Source organism: Anabrus simplex, chromosome 1 (genome assembly GCF_040414725.1).
Source record: "Anabrus simplex isolate iqAnaSimp1 chromosome 1, ASM4041472v1, whole genome shotgun sequence".
Classification (NCBI taxonomy): domain Eukaryota; kingdom Metazoa; phylum Arthropoda; class Insecta; order Orthoptera; family Tettigoniidae; genus Anabrus; species Anabrus simplex.
This window is the reverse complement of record NC_090265.1, coordinates 479,574,804-479,591,064: the sequence shown is the minus strand read 5'-3', so window position 1 is coordinate 479,591,064 and position 16,261 is coordinate 479,574,804. Positions and strand designations below refer to the sequence as shown.

The following is a 16,261-nucleotide window of genomic DNA, read 5'->3' as shown; positions in this document are numbered from 1 at the left end:
CCATCAGATAGCTCCTCAATTGTTATCACGTAGGCTGAGTGGATCTCGAACCAGCCCTCAAATGCAGGTAAAAATCCCTGACCTGGCCAGGAATTGAATGCGGGGCCTACGGGTAAGAGGCTCGCATGCTACCCCTATACCGCATGGCTGGCTTCCTATAATTATGCCAATTCTGTATTTTTGTTTCCCTAAAGTGACCATTTTCTTGGACGAGGAGGAGGTGTGTGTTCCACGGGGATTTGCTGTGTGTAAGTATTTCATCCTCTAGCATTTTTTGAATTTGCTTTTGAATCTCCTCCTTTTGAGCCTCAGCTAACCTGCAAGGCCTTACATTGATTCTCCCTAATTGCGATTGTGTTGTAACATACCAGTGTGAGTTAATTTTGTCACCTAAATGGAATAGTTGCTATATGCTGCATAGATAACATATAACTGTTCCCTGTCCTTAGGTGCTAAATGATCTACCCTCAGTTGTTTTATTACCCTTTGTTCTTAGAATTTTACTCTTACTACTCAAGGTACTTGATTTATCTTCTTTCATTCTCTGTTCAGGAGACTTGATGGGTTCAACATCTTGAATGCTCAATTTGACCTCTATATCACTAGTGTTTAACACACTCACTAATACCTTGTGATTACGCACGTTTGTTAAACAACTTGCATTGTACAACCCCGGCATAATTTCCTGTTTATCAGTCACACCTTCTGCCACTCCATTGTCCATTCTCACTTTGAGAATTGCCTCTGTCCTGGATTCGAGACAGATTGCATGGATGCTAGTGGTTCTCACAGACATTAATGTTGCTCCCCTTTTATTATGGCATAACCCTCTTTAAAATTGAATATGCTATCCTTGGTATATTTCTCCCTATGATCATTTCACATTTAAGTTCTACATCTGACCCTATATCTTTCAACTCTGGGATAGGTTCCCTGATAAGCATTGCCTCATGTGGTACAAAGTGCCTTTTTAAAAGGGATACTTCACTTCCGGTATCTAGCAGGAATTGAAGTGGGTTCTTCCCCAATTAGTAATCTATAACAGGTTACTCACAATGGTTGGCTTGCAGTCATTTGCTGTTAGAGCATGACATCACACAGATACCTGCTCTCTGATCATGGGAGCGCTTTCCAAAGGAATTTAGTGATTGCAATATGTTTTAACCAAATAATTATTAGGCTCTTGTGTCCCCTATACCTGCTCAAACGGACTTTGTAAATAGTAGATAACTAACACAATAGTGTACAATACAAGAGACAATCATGTCACAAGACTGTGGTTGTTGCTAACAGGAGTTTAGTGGTCACCCTATGCTACTGAAATTCAATAAAGTATTCTGAGTTAAACAAAACTGAGCATTAAATGTGACCAATAAACAAGTGAACAAAAGAACGAACGAACAAACCGTTCTATTACGATAAAGTGAATCTTACCTTAACTGGTAAGTTTCTTCATTTTCTTTATCTTCCTGACTTTCACCTCCATAACTTGGACACATTTGCTTCCACTTCTTCCTCATGTTTGTTTAAAAATTTTATACGAGCATAAGTCCTCATTTTCACAGATGTGGCTACCAGATCACTACTTGAATTAGGATCACTTGCACATATTGAAGAAACCAGGGTTCTGTATTACTCCCAACCCTCTTCAGACTGTAAGTCCGTGATAAGAACAGAAACGTTTCTCCATATCTCATACAGTTTGACCACTTCGCAGTCGACTCTGTAAGACCACCGTATGACAGACTTCGAACCCAGGACCCTGAACAATACATACTGTTGTATGTTCCTTTTGTCTGTTTGGGAACCTAAGTGAGGATGAGGGCTTTCATGATTTTTAGCCATCCAACCTCCAATGTAATTCAAACCTTCAACCTCCACTTCGGTGTCGGTTTCACTGGAAAATGTTAAAACAGTATCATACTTGCCTTCTTCAAAACAGCTTTCGGCAGGAGAATATTCTAACTCACGACACATTATTCCACACTTCATCACGGTTGCTGTGTGCAATAACAGGATCCACTTCTTCCTTAGTTCCTGATTTTTTGGTAAACTGAAGAATTTGATATGACTTTTGGAGGGATCTTTCCTGGTTTTCACCCAACTGTTATTGCATACAGTAACCAGGCATGTTTATTTATATACAACCCCAGACAAATCAATTTAAGTCAAACACAAAATTAATTTCACCACAAGGACTAGTCATAGAAAGCACCATGAAACTATGAAATTGAAACTGCAACTCGCTTGCACATATTAAACTCGCACACTACTCGCATCCAGTATTACTGCACAGACTTATAGAGAGACTGGTGGTCAGGGTTACTAACCTTGGTGGTGGGTAACTGGCTGACATCATAACTGAGCGTAGCCAAAGCCCTCTGAATGCAGAAATCCCTGTTCTGGGCAACTATATACTAACCTTGGATTCTTCCTATCTCACACCCTGATTTCTACTGTGCCCTCTAAATCACGTGTGTGATTTTGGAAATGCTTATCCTGTACACTTCCCGAATGCTCATTCCTATCAGATACATTTGCCCAAAGCTCTCCACTTAAGTATCATGGTAATTAATTACACATTCTTGTAGACGGTCTCTCCCTATACGACCATACTGACAATCAAAATTCGTCTCTACGACATGAAATTCGGGGGAGGAATATCCTATGCATAGGGTGACACATCCCGTAGTATAGGAAGTTTGTCCTGTTACACCAGAAAGTCCTACTATTGGCTTGCAGTAATGAATCTCCTTGTATACTTCTTTCTTTTATGAGACCCACATCCACCTCCCTATCAGTAGGAACTTACAGGGTTTGTTTTGCCTCTTAGCGTGTACCATAATCGAGCCAGTTCGGTCATGCTCTCATGACTGATCTAGATCGTTTGACCAGTTATTAATATGGGTACTACGTCGCGGAGCAGAGCGTGACTTTCCCGTCTTTAATTTTAATTTATCAAATGTCCTCTTTCCTCGGGCTGCATTCTCCAGTGGGCCATTTATTTTATGGAACTTGCTCTATGGCCCTTCTCGGCAATCCATCATCATCATCATCATCATTTCTTCGCTCCACCAAGCCGGGTGCGGTTGTGTACGAGCCTCCTCCAGTTTGTTCTATCCATCCACAGATGCTGCTCATATATGCGACACCAGTTCGCATCGCTAATTTCAAGGTCCTTCATTATCTGTTTTTCCCAACTCACGAGGTCTTCTTCCTCTTGGTCTCTTCCCAGGAACATTGTGGTCAAAGTATGTTCGAGGAGTCCTGTGAGGGTTCATTCTTTTCATGTGACCATACCATTGCAATCTCTTCACTTCTAGAGTCTCCAGCAAGCTTCTTTCCAATCCAAGCTGTTGTCGGATATCCCCATTCCTTATTATATCCATTTTTGTTTTTTGTAGACAAGAATGGAGAAACTTCATTTCTGTTGCCTGAAGATGACTCTTTGTTGGTCCAGTAAGTGTTGCTGCTTCCAGGCCATATGTCAGTATAGGTACTAGATATCTTTTGTACAAGCTGATCTTGGAAACTAACGGAAATGTTTCATCCCAAAGTATTTGATGTACAGCGTGATAGAATTTGGAAGCTTTCTGTATTCTGTTACTAATCTCTTGATGTATGGTATTGTCTGATGACAGAACACTACCTAAATACTGGAAGTTGTCCACAATATCCATCTCCTCATCTCCAATTCTTAGATGAACAGTTGGAGAGTTTCTACTAATCACCAAGCCAACTGTCTTTGTTTTGCTGATTTTGAGATGAAAGGTTGTAAAAGCTTCATGCCAGAGATCTAGTCTAGTTTGTACTTCTGCTTCTGTCTCACCCCATATCATTACATCATCAGCAAAAACCAGGGCATTAGTTATTGGATCCTTTCTCTTAACTGCTTTTAAAACTGGAGCCATTATGATTATGAAGAGAAGTGGTGAAAGACAACTTCCTTGCTGGACTCCACTCGTCGTTTCAAACCAACCTGACCTTCCATCCTGGACCTGGACACAACACTTGGTTTCATCATACAATCGTTGTACTCATGCTATGATGTCATCGGGCACTTTGTCTCAAACATCCCCATATATGCCTGCGTGGTACATTGTCATATGCTTTCTCGATGTCCAGAAAAACAGTTATAAGTGTTTTAGCTTTCTCCCAATACTTATAGAGCATTCTGGTGGCAAAAATGAGGTCTATAGTTGATCTATGAGGTCTAAATCCGTTGTTCTTCCTCAAGTGTAGGTTCAACATATTTTCTAATCCTGCTCTCAAGGATGGGTTTGTAGATTTTGAGGCCATGTGACAGCAGAGTTATGCCTCTGTAGTTGGTACATTTCTTTCTATCACCTTTTTTCAACAATGGGATGACTCCTTGCTTCCAGTCACTGGGTATTACATTCTCTTTCCAGATTCTATTTAGTACCCTGTACATCCACTGTTGTCCTACCTCTCCTAGTGCTTTGATCATCTCAACACTTACTTCATCTGATCCAGTTAATGTGTTGTTTTTCAGCTGAGATATTGCTGTCTCTATTTCCAACCATGTCAGATTAGTGGTATTAGTGCTGCCAAAATCATAAAGTTCGTCGTGTAATGGGGTGACATTTTCATAACAGTTCAGCAAAGTTTCAAAGTGCCTTTGGAACTCCTGTAATATTTTGGTCTTATCCCTAGTCACCTCACCATTAGGAAGTTCTACAGATTGGATAGATTCATTTTGAGTTCTTCTATTCTTAACAGTACTGTATAACAGTTTTTTATTTCCATCCTGCATTATTTTGGTAGCCAGATCTTCCTTGCATTTCTGCTTTTCAGCTACAACCAACTGTTTGACATGTAATTTTTTCTTTCTGTAAAGTGACAGCTTCTCTATTTCATGTTGATCTCCCCGTGTTCTTGCTTGATATAAGGATCTTTTTGCACAGTTTCTGTCATTGATAGCCTTTTTAATATCATCATTCTACCAGGCAGTTTCTTTAGGTTTTCTTATTTGACTCTGTCGTCCACATACTTTTTCTGCTGTACAAACCACAACCTTCTTTAGAGTATCCCATTCTTCATCTACCAATTTCAGTTCTTGTCTTGGCAACAACCTGCAGACACCTTCCCTGAATTCTTCCTTTACACTTGGCTCGGTTAGTCGCCAAGTTTTTATTTTTGTTACAGACTTTGGGAGGTCTTTTCTCTGCAATAACTGCAACCAACAGTCTATGGTCTCCACCAAGGTCTTCACTTGGAATGACCTTAACATCATTGACATTTTTCCATTCATTTTGATCTATCAGAATATAATCTATTATTGTACCTATTTTATCATCTCAGCTATATCTTGTGATTTTATGGGAGAGTCTTTTCTTGAACCAAGTGTTACTCACTATCAGGTTGTTTCTCATGCATAGATCTAGCATATATTCTACCTCTTCATTCCTGTTTCCCATTCCATGAGGGCCAAGATGGATTCATGTCCTGTTCGTTGTGAGCCAACTTGTGAATTAAAATCACCCATTACAATTAGATTGTCATACTCAGTGTGTTCTTCCAAGTTATTAAGGAAGTTGGCCTTTTCCTCTTTTGAGCATCCTACCTGTGGAGCATAAGCTTGGATCACATTGTACTTTTTCCCTCCTAAGTTCACAGATAACGTAATTATCCTCTCACTAACAAACTCAACTTCACTACAAGCATCTTTCTCTTTATGTATTAAAAATCCCACTCCATTCTTTGACTCTACTTCATTTCCAGACCAGTAGAGACTATAGTCCAATCTGATATTCATTTCCCCAGTTTTCTTCCACTTCGTTTCACTCAGGCTCATGATCAGAAGTTTCCTCCTTTCCATGAGGTCGACCAGCTCTTCAGTTTTGTTTGTCAATGCCAGGATATTTAATGTTCCCACTCTGATACTTTGTCTTCGTTTGGTTTGGGTAGCTGGTGTAACATCACTCTGTAAACTGTCATTCGCACCAAACTGATGTCGTCATTGTGAATTCCTACATCCGAGGCTCGTATTATTCTTGAAAGCAACTTCTTCAGTAATCCCTCTGTTGACCTGCTGAGCCTAACACAGATGGAGATTTTCTCTCAGGGTTTTCTCCCTTAGCCTTTGGTGTCCAGTCACCTCAACCTACAAGGCAGCAGGTTGTACTGATATTAATCCCTGAATACAGGGCTGCCTCTTACACCGTCTCCATCGTACCAAAGTCCATCTTCTCCCCTGTAGAAGTCGTTGAGGACTTCACTCGTAACCCTGAGCTGGGACCCTTACTAGATGTTACACACCGGGTCAGTGTGCTCTGGGACTCGCACAGGCAGGGGGGCCACTCCCTGGGTAGGGCTACCTCCCTACTCCGTTTAATCCCTTATGTGTATTCCTTCCTCTCTGCTCTTTTCCTTGCTCGCAAATTTGCAAAACATTTACCATGTAGTTCCGGTAATTATCCTGTCCACATACATTCATGTTTTCCATGTTATTGAACCAACTGGTTCTCTGTTAAGTGACCCTTATGGCCACAAACAAAACACTTCCTTTCTCTCAACTGTCTTTGTTCTTCCCAACATTCAGATTGTTTTCCAGTTTTCAATCAGACTATGTATCCTGTTGTCTCATAAACCTTGCTCGAAACTAGATTTAACAAGCTTCTGAATTAAATGGGCATGGTGTTCCCTAGCTACTGGCAATTCTCTTGATGATGATGATGATGATCATCATCATCATCGATTTTCCGCTCCAGCAAGCCAGGCACGGGTGTTTACGAGCCTCTTCCAGTTCGTCCTGTCCATCCACAGCTTATGTTCTATCTTTTGCTGCCAATTTACATCACGTTTGGCAAGGTCTTTGAAAATTTGCTTTTTCCAACTATCACAAGGCCTCCCTCTGGGCCTCTTACCAACAACATTAATTTCATAGTATGCTCTTGGGGTCCTAATTGGAGCCATCCTTCTCGTATGTCCATACCATCATAATCTGCTTAATTCTAAGGTTTTCAACAGGCTCCTGTCCAATCCAAGTTGTTGCCGAATACTTTCATTCCTTATTTTGTCTCTCCTTGTCTTTTGGAGACATGACCAAAGGAACTTCATTTCATTGGCCTTTAGGCAACTTTGTGCAGATCTAGTAAACATTGCTGCTTCCAGTTCGTACGTTAGAATTGGTACAAAATATGTTTTGTGCAGCGTGAGCTTGAAGCTTGGGGAAATGAGTCATCCCAAAGTAATTGACGAATGGAGTGGTAGAGTTTTGATGCAGCTTGTATTCTATTGCCTATTTCTTGGTTTATGGTATTGTCAGAAGAAATGAAGCTCCTAAGTACTTGAAGTTATTGATAATGTCTACTTCATTTTTCACTCGCAGGTGGACTGCTTCAGAATTTAGACTCGTCACTAAACTGACTGTTTTAGTTCGGCTGATGATCATTCCCATTCTTTCATTCTTGGCAAAGATGTAGTTTAGCTTGAACTTCTGCTTTTGTCTTGCCCCAATGTTCTTGCCAGAAATTTTTGTCAGCCGGGTGGCAGGAATGAGCAGCCGGGTGTAAAAAATGAATATGTTAAAATTTCAATGTATTCCCTTCAAGGCATTAACAATAATATCGGACAGTAAATATTAACTGCAAAATTGAACTGTTTTAGTATTATCATGAATGAGGCATAAGAGTATTTTGAACTTCTAGTGTTCTACTCGTTCATAATCATGTAACTCTGGGGCTTACTGCTCTGTTGCTGTGTAGTGTGGTGGTGGTGGTAATTATTGTTTTAAAAGGAAGTACAACTAGGCAGCCATCTTCTATTAACATTAACCCTCTTGGAGCCAGGAGCTGATCTGGTCGGCCGCTCACCATCAGCTGGAAGAGGCCAGAGCTCCGCCTCCACTCTACTACTGTAAAGTGCCAGGCAGTTTTTAGTGAAAATACATGCATTTTAACATTCGCGTATATTTACCGGTGTATGACAAATACCGGCAAGAAAATTTCTACATGTCGACTACATAAAATAAACAACTGATTCAGAGTGTTATAAAGAATTAAAAAGTATTGTTGATATTATGGTTGTCGATAACATTTATTTTTAGGAAGAGGAAAAACATTTTCGCTCTTTTTCTCTCTCAGTATCTAATTTGAAAATATCATCTATGATGCAAAAGAATATACGTGATAATGTAGAATTTATTTCTAAATATGATTCTGTAAAATAATTACATTGAACGGGAAAAATAAAAATAAATAAAAAATAAAAATTCAAACGTATGTCACTAATAAAAATAAGGATTTTACTCACCAATAAAATTCATGTATACTGTATATCGATGTATGGAAAATACTGAAAGCAAATTTTATATGTGTGGACTAGATTGTATGAAAACAGTTCTGAGTTATTAAAAAGTAAAAAAATAAGTTGATTAGTTTTTATTTTCACGGAAAACCCTTTTTCTTGTTTTCGGTTCCAGTATCTATTTAAAAAAAATTACAATACAATATGCGCAATTAAAACATCTGACATTAAAGCAGGCTCCCACAATATATCGACAAAATTCACAGTAACTTCCAAAACAATAACTCAGCCAATAAAACACACATAAACAAACTCAAAGATACAATAAAACAGAATAATTTACTTATAACGAAAGCCGACAAAGGCAACACCACAGTCATTATCGACAAAGACCAATACATATCGAAAACTAAAGAATGTTTTCAAGATAACACTTTCCTTATCAAACGTAAAGATCCGACTAATAACATACAAAGAAACTTCAAAGCCTTATTAAAAAATACACACTTTCTTTTAATTGAAATAGAATCCTTTAAACTCATAGTAATGAACCCTCAAATACCAACTGCTAAAGCTTATCCCAAAATACGCAAAGAACATATACCAATGAGACCTATTATTAACTACAGAGCACTTTACAATGGCGAAAAATGAAAGTATCCTCCTAATCAATACATCATATATTCCGTCATTAGACGGAGTAAACAAGATCAGACATGTTTCAGCTCGTTTGAGCCATCTTCAGTGAAAAAAATTAGGGGGGTTGGAATAATTTACATAATATGAGTTGAAAAAATGCTAAAAAACATAATGATAGCGCAAACGAAACAAACAAAAGAGAGCCTATACGGAAACAAAATTAGCACAAATATACAATATTTACATCAATATGCAGAGCAAAAAACAACTTATTGTGACAAAATTCAGTGAAACAGGTGTTAATTTGAAATAATTGATACTAAAAACTGCGTTAACCTAAGAAACAAGGGAATGAGAAAACAAATGATGTAGATGGAAATGAATAATAGTAGCACATGGTGAGGTTGTGGACCTCATAGTTTACAAATTATTGGTTTATAAAAATGACAAAACAGTTTGAAATCGCTGTCAAAATCATCTTAGTGGAAACCCATCACATCAAATTGGTCAGGAGGAGAGCGGGAGCAAACATTTTGAGAGAAACCAAGCCTGAATTAACCTGCAGGCGAAAAGCCTGTGGTAAGGAGAAAAAAAAACACCATGAAATTTAAGGCTTTAGAAATAGCAGCATTCTCAATATCTTCTCAATCTAGTGGTCCCTTTCTTCATTATTGTTTCATAATGTTGGCTGGTGTTTTGCCTTATTATAGAGGGGTCGGAAGAGCCGCATATAAAAATATGAGAAGCTGTGTTAGGTAGAAGACAGATGCATAGTAAATTGCAGTAATCTAGTGGAAACCGTCAATGAAGTTCTAATGGTGTGCAGTAGGTGGTGTCCCCTCTAGTGGCCTGGCTTTCTCAAAGTAACGGTCTCGTTCGCCAACAATAGACTCGATGTAAATATTGTATATTTGTGCTAATTTTGTTTCCGTATAGGCTCTCTTTTGTTTGTTTCGTTTGTGCTTTCATTATGTTTTTTAGCATTTTTTCAACTCATATTATGTAAATTATTCCAACCCCCCTAATTTTTTTCACTGAAGATGGCTCAAACGAGCCGAAACATGTCTGATCTTGTTTACTCCGTCTAATGACGGAATATATGATGTATTGATTAGGAGGATACTTTCATTTTTCGCCATTGTAAAGTGAAAACCGTCAATACGGAATGATTCTAATATCTTGTAACTACAGAGCAAACGCAACCTATAAACTCTAGCAATTTATTCAAAGATTCCTCAAAAAGCACTACGTATTCTCAGCTAATAAAACAGTACGGAATTCAATAGATTTTTGTAATAGAACGAAAGGATTAAAGATTGAACCATATCATAATCTCGCATCATTTGATATAATAAACATGTACCCGAACATTCCCACAAAACGAACAATCGAAATCATTGAATCTAATCTAAAAAGTCACAGCACTCTAAGCACTTTAGAAATAGAAGAGTTCATTAAATTACTTAATTTTGCCATTAGTAACAACTACTTTAAATTTCATGATACTATTTATCAGCAACAAGGATTACCGATGGGATCTCCCGCTTCTGGAATACTCGCCAAAATTTACATTGACTATTTAGAGCACACATCTATACATATAAAATAAGAGTTTTGTCTGTACATTGCTCAGAATTTGAAAAGAATGGTATTTCTGTATTGGTCATGTCCACAGTAACAAGAAAATGCATTTTTTACTTTTCCGTAATTTCTGTCTGTATGTATGTACACGCATCACGAGAAAACAGCTGAAGAGAATTTTATGAAAATCGGCATGTAAAGTCGGGTGATGAACCGCTACAATCTAGGCTATAAATTATTTTAATCACGCTGAGTGAAATGGTAGTTTAGGGGAAGGCCTGAAATTTAATTCTCAAATATTTATGTTATTAGTGGTCGTGTCTTAATGAAAATCGCTAGACAAAGATGGAAAATAAGTCGCTACAATATAGGCTATACACACTGAGAAAAATGGTAGTTTAGGGGAAGGCCTAAAATTTAATTGTCAGATATTTATTTTATTAGTGTTCGTACCTTCACAAAAATTGGTATGCAAAGTCGGGGAATAGGTCGCTATAATCTAGGCTATCAATGTTATTCACACTGAGTGAAATGGTAGTTTAGGGGAAGGCCTGAAATGTAATTCTCAAATAAGTTATTTATGTTATTAGTGGTCGTATCGATAAATCTATATATATAAAATAAGAGTTTTGTCTGTACATTACTGCCGGGCTGAGTGGCTCAGACGGTTAAGGCGCTGGCCTTCTGACCCCAACTTGGCAGGTTCGATCCTGGCTCAGTCTGGTGGTATTTGAAGGTGCTCAAATACGTCAGCCTCGTGTCGGTAGATTTACTGGCACGTAAAAGAACTCCTGCGGGACTACATTCTGGCACCTCAGCGTCTCCGAAGACCGTAAAAGAGTAGTTAGTGGGACGTAAAACAAATATTATTATTATTATTATTATTATTATTATTATTATTATTATCTGTACATTACTCAGAATTTGAAAAGAATGGTATTTCTGTGTCGGTTATGTCCACAGTGACAACGAAATGCATTTTTTACTTTTCTCTAATTACTGTCTGTCTGTCTGTATGATTGTACACGCATCAATAGAAAACGGCTGAAGAGAATTTAATGAAAATCGGTATGTAATGTCGGGTGATGAACCACTACAAGCTCGGCTACAAATTATTTTATTCACGCTGAGTGAAATGGTAGTTTAGGGGAAGGTCTGAAATGTAATTCTGAAATAAGTTATTTATGTTACTAGTGGTCATATCGATAAATACTACATAACTAACCTAACTTTTGTTATGTCGTAAGTTAGTAGTAGTTATGTAAGAAGTTATTAAATTACCGATCACTTATGTCTTATACATTGTTACCGTACTGCATATAATTGGAGATATTCATGAATTTGGATTTTTGTTACTAAGTCCATATCAGCGCTGAGTCACGAGAAAATGGGTAAACAGAATTTAGTGAAAATCAGTATGTAAAAATCTGAGAATAATGAACTACAGTCTACGATGTAAATAATTTTGTAAGACACCCTAATATCACAAAGTCGAAAGAAAACTAATGTGAAGGCCTGCAATATAGAAAGCTCATAAACTTTATCAACAATAACACTACATTGACCATTGTTTGTTGTGATGCGCTTTTTGTCTTCTCTTTCCTCTCATCCCTGATAGATAGGATTACTGCAGCGTACCGAGGTTTTTTTAATTTGCTTGACGTCGCACCAACACAGGTAGGTCTTATGGCGACGATGGGATAGGAAAGGTCTAGGAAGTGGAAGGAAGCGGCCGTGGCTTTAATTACGGTACAGTCCCGGCATTTGCCTGGTGTGAAAATGGGAAACCACGGAGAACCATCATCAGGGCTGCCGAGTGGGGCTCGAACCCACCATCTCCCGAATACCATCGTCAGGGTTGCCAGCAGTGGGGTTCGAATCCACTATCTCCCGGATGCAATCTCACAGCTGCGCGCCCCTAATCACACGGCCAACTCGCTTGGTCGTACCGACTGTAACAGCGTGCCTGTATATTGGTGGGAAGTAGCTGGGGTGTAAGATAACTTTCTTCTTTAGCATGCCATTCCTCTGGTTCATACATTTTCTGATATATCTGGTACGTAACACACTGGTGCATCATAGAATTCGAGCTATTCAATCCCTACTCTGAGCCACTGATTGGAATGAGTAGTGTGCATATTTAACGGAATAATGGCAGAGGAGTGTTCACGGCAGTCTGCGACCTGGTTATTCCAGCTCTGGAACTTGGGACTCTTAGATCGGCACCGTAGTACTGTTCGTTGAAATTGAGAAAGTGTGCGGTTTTTCATTTGATCGAGTATTTTATATCATAACATTGCTTTCAATCGCTACATTCCTACTGACGTTTTTGTAATGACCTATGTTGAATTCAGTTAGGAAAACCACCCAGTCAGTCTACCACCAAGTCAGTCTTTCGGAGAATCCCCTAGCGAAGCACGGGTACATCAGCTAGTCAATTAATAAAATAGACAATATCTTTTTTTCGTGTAGATTTGTTGACATTTTCGTCATCATTGACAATAGATCCACAAATGAAACTGATATATTAGATAAACTCAACACAATAGACTCCCATATAAAATTTACCATGGAAACCGAAAACAATCGCAATTTGAACTACTTGGACATAACGATAACTAGACATGAAGACCACCTTTCTTACAGAATATACAGAAAACCCACACATGCCTCAAATACAATTAAAATAGATTCTCTTCACCCCAACACACACACAAGAGCAGCTTACTACAGCATGATACACAGAGCATTCAATATACCGTTAACAAAAGATCTAAACAAAGAATTACAACTAATTCACGACATAGCTAAAAACAATGGATGCAAGAAAGAAATGATCAACAAAATCATTCACAAAATAAAATCCCAACCCAAAACCAAACTAACAAAAGCAGACGAATCCAAGAAAGAGTATGCACTATTCACCTTCAATAATGTACACATATACCCTATAACTAACATTTAAAAAAAACATAACCTAAGAATAGCATTTAGAACTACACACAACAGTACCAACATCATACACGTCAAAACAATCAACAGCAACAACAAATACAACTACTGAGGGGTATACCGTATCAAATGCAATAACTGTGAGGCAAGCTATGTCGGACGCACCGGTAGAAACTTCCTAACCCGATATAATGAACACATAAACATGGTAAAACACAATCATTTTTCCTCAATAGGACATGTCACAGACTATAAACACAGTTTAACAAACATCGATAATGACATGCAAATCCTGAACATAAACCCCAAAGGCCCCCTGCTCAACATAACAGAAGAATTTTACATCACTCTAGATCTGTATACCAATCCAAATTAGAACATAAATGAAATCACAGAAAAAGTATCATCTTCAATACAGTTATCCCCGCCCTAAAAAACTCTTTAAGATAATCGATAAACGGAATGCGACACGCGACAGGAAAACACCTAACAACACACCCAGCTCCACCCCTACCCCCACAACAGCAACTCTCCCTACCCCTCCTCCCCTTCCCCTCACAGCAGCTAGTATGAGCCCAAGAAGAACATGAAGCAGTACACAACAAGCTCGCATATCAAACACATCTCAGCCATACCAACAACAGTAAGTACATATTCAAATTAGCACACACAACCCTTAGACATTCCTCCAACATAAATATCACTCATAGTTCAATCTTATCTTCCACAGATAAATATAACATCACTGCACAGCTACAAATGGGAAAGGAGCCACTACTTTGAACCCAATGTCACTCAAATTTTATGGACGTCACAGGACAACATGATTTGATTTAACATAAGGCAACACACACAGCAGAGCTGAACATATTTTAGCCTAATTTTAACCATACGTCTGGTACCTTTCTAAAATTGGAAAGTGTTACTATATGTACATACATGAAGACAAAATCTTTTACTTATACAATTTTACAAGCAAACCATATCATTTAAACTCCAGGAACAGCAGCTGAGTGTATAACTGTGTAAATAAGACTTGAACACAGGAGTCAGCCAACAAGCAAGACACGAACGTTCATGTGCATGTAGTGCTCCCATGTATTGTATTCATCTTGTACACACACATATATATATATATATAAATAAAGTTAGTTTTAAGTGAGACATGTTTTATCAACTAATTTTAAGATCTTAAACATACTATTTTAGACATACAATGCATTGTTGTACATAGTGACATATATGCCAGTTCACGTTACGACATGCCCCATTTGGATGTGACCTAATGTTTATTATCGTATGGCATTCCTTTGACAATACTATCTTAATCATAGCTTCATCATATAGATATGTATGCATGGTTCAGCTGAGGATGATCTTATGTAAAGGGTCGAAACCGGTCCTGTAGCATAATAAGTGCAATAAACAAGTATTGCTAGGTGGAAATCCTTTCCTATTTCTAACCTGTCCAGGAATCGACCTCCGTGTGAGAGGCAGGCACACTACACTTGACCCTTGGGGACCGGCATTTATGTAATGATAGAGAATTTATTTTTGAACAGAATTATAATAATTACTCTGAATGAGAAAAAGAAAAACAATAAAAATGCAAATTAAAATTTATTATGTCACTAGTAAAAAGAAGGAAAATGACAAAATAAATTTACTCACCGAAAATTGTTGAGAAGAGGACTCATCACCAGCTACATAATGTTGTTCAAAGTTTGAGACCACTGTTGAAGTACTTAAGGGTATTTACACTAACACTAATAGGAACAATAAAAAGCGTAATGCAACGTCATAACAAAATCTGTATGTTTCGTTCAAATAGAACTTTAAATATATTTTGTTTATTTAGGGCACTTATGAAGAGCTGCACATTTAGTGTGCAGGCCTTTACCACACTTGATGCACACATTTTGCAACCTCTTCCTCTGTTGTGGAGAGCTACATACAACGGACCATCTTTCTAACTTACCTGACAAAAGTTTTACGCCACACACAGGAATATTCGTGATAATTTTTTGTCTATTCTCAAACCATTCAGCAATCAGAGATTCAGTTATACTGGAGTAGCACTGGAGCCTAATCATTTTCATTCTGTTACAGTTTTCTAAATACACCAAATAAGCATTTAAGACCATTCTCAAAATTATATTGAATGCAACTTATTTCCAGAATTTCAAAGTTCTACGTTCATCTAAATAAAAATACACCATGTAATTTGTACCAATGTCCCCCATATAACGATTATAGTCTAAGATCACATTCGGTTTCCTCTTGGGTTGATTAATGTTTCTAGCAGTTGCAGGCACTTCTGTTTCAATTGCAGCTCTGTGTGTACTTATAACCATATACTTCTGAGATTTTTTCTGTTTGAATCCCACTAGTAAAATTGACCCCTGTCTGAAATATTTATTATAAACTAATTTAAATGGCTTTTTTACAGTATCTGGTAGTACCTTTCTGTTTCTTCATATAGTGCTGGTAATAAATGTTCCAACTGAATGTAAATGTTTTGCAAGAGGGATTGACATAAAATAAGTATCTGTGTAAATGTGAAAACCTTTCATAAAACAATTCCCTAGAGACAGAAGTTTCATCACTACAGTGTAGGCCAGTCCATTAATTCTGATTTTGTTTCTGTCTTCAGTGAATCTTGCTCATCGGTACATATAAAAACCAACACAATACTTACTAACTGCATCACACAACATCCAAAATTTTATCCCCCACTTGTGATGGTGCTTATTCAGCATGTATTGGAGTAGTTGTGTATGGCATGTACTTCCAACTAAACTTTTGTCTATGGATAGTTGCT

At 37.9% G+C, this 16,261-nt stretch overlaps 1 protein-coding gene across 8 annotated transcripts in view; it reads left to right on the top strand.

The window, feature by feature from the left end:
• The window catches only part of LOC136856971 (uncharacterized), a 164,454-nt gene that overhangs the window by 17,661 nt on the left and 130,532 nt on the right, over positions 1 to 16,261 (top strand). The window contains exon 1 of one of the 8 annotated variants that reach the window (XM_067135283.2): positions 201 to 248. The exons of the other annotated variants lie outside the window; for them this stretch is intronic. The gene's annotated coding sequence lies outside the window, so the exon portion shown is untranslated. Of the gene's footprint in view, positions 1 to 200; positions 249 to 16,261 lie in introns of those variants that run through there. 8 annotated transcript variants of the gene reach the window in all.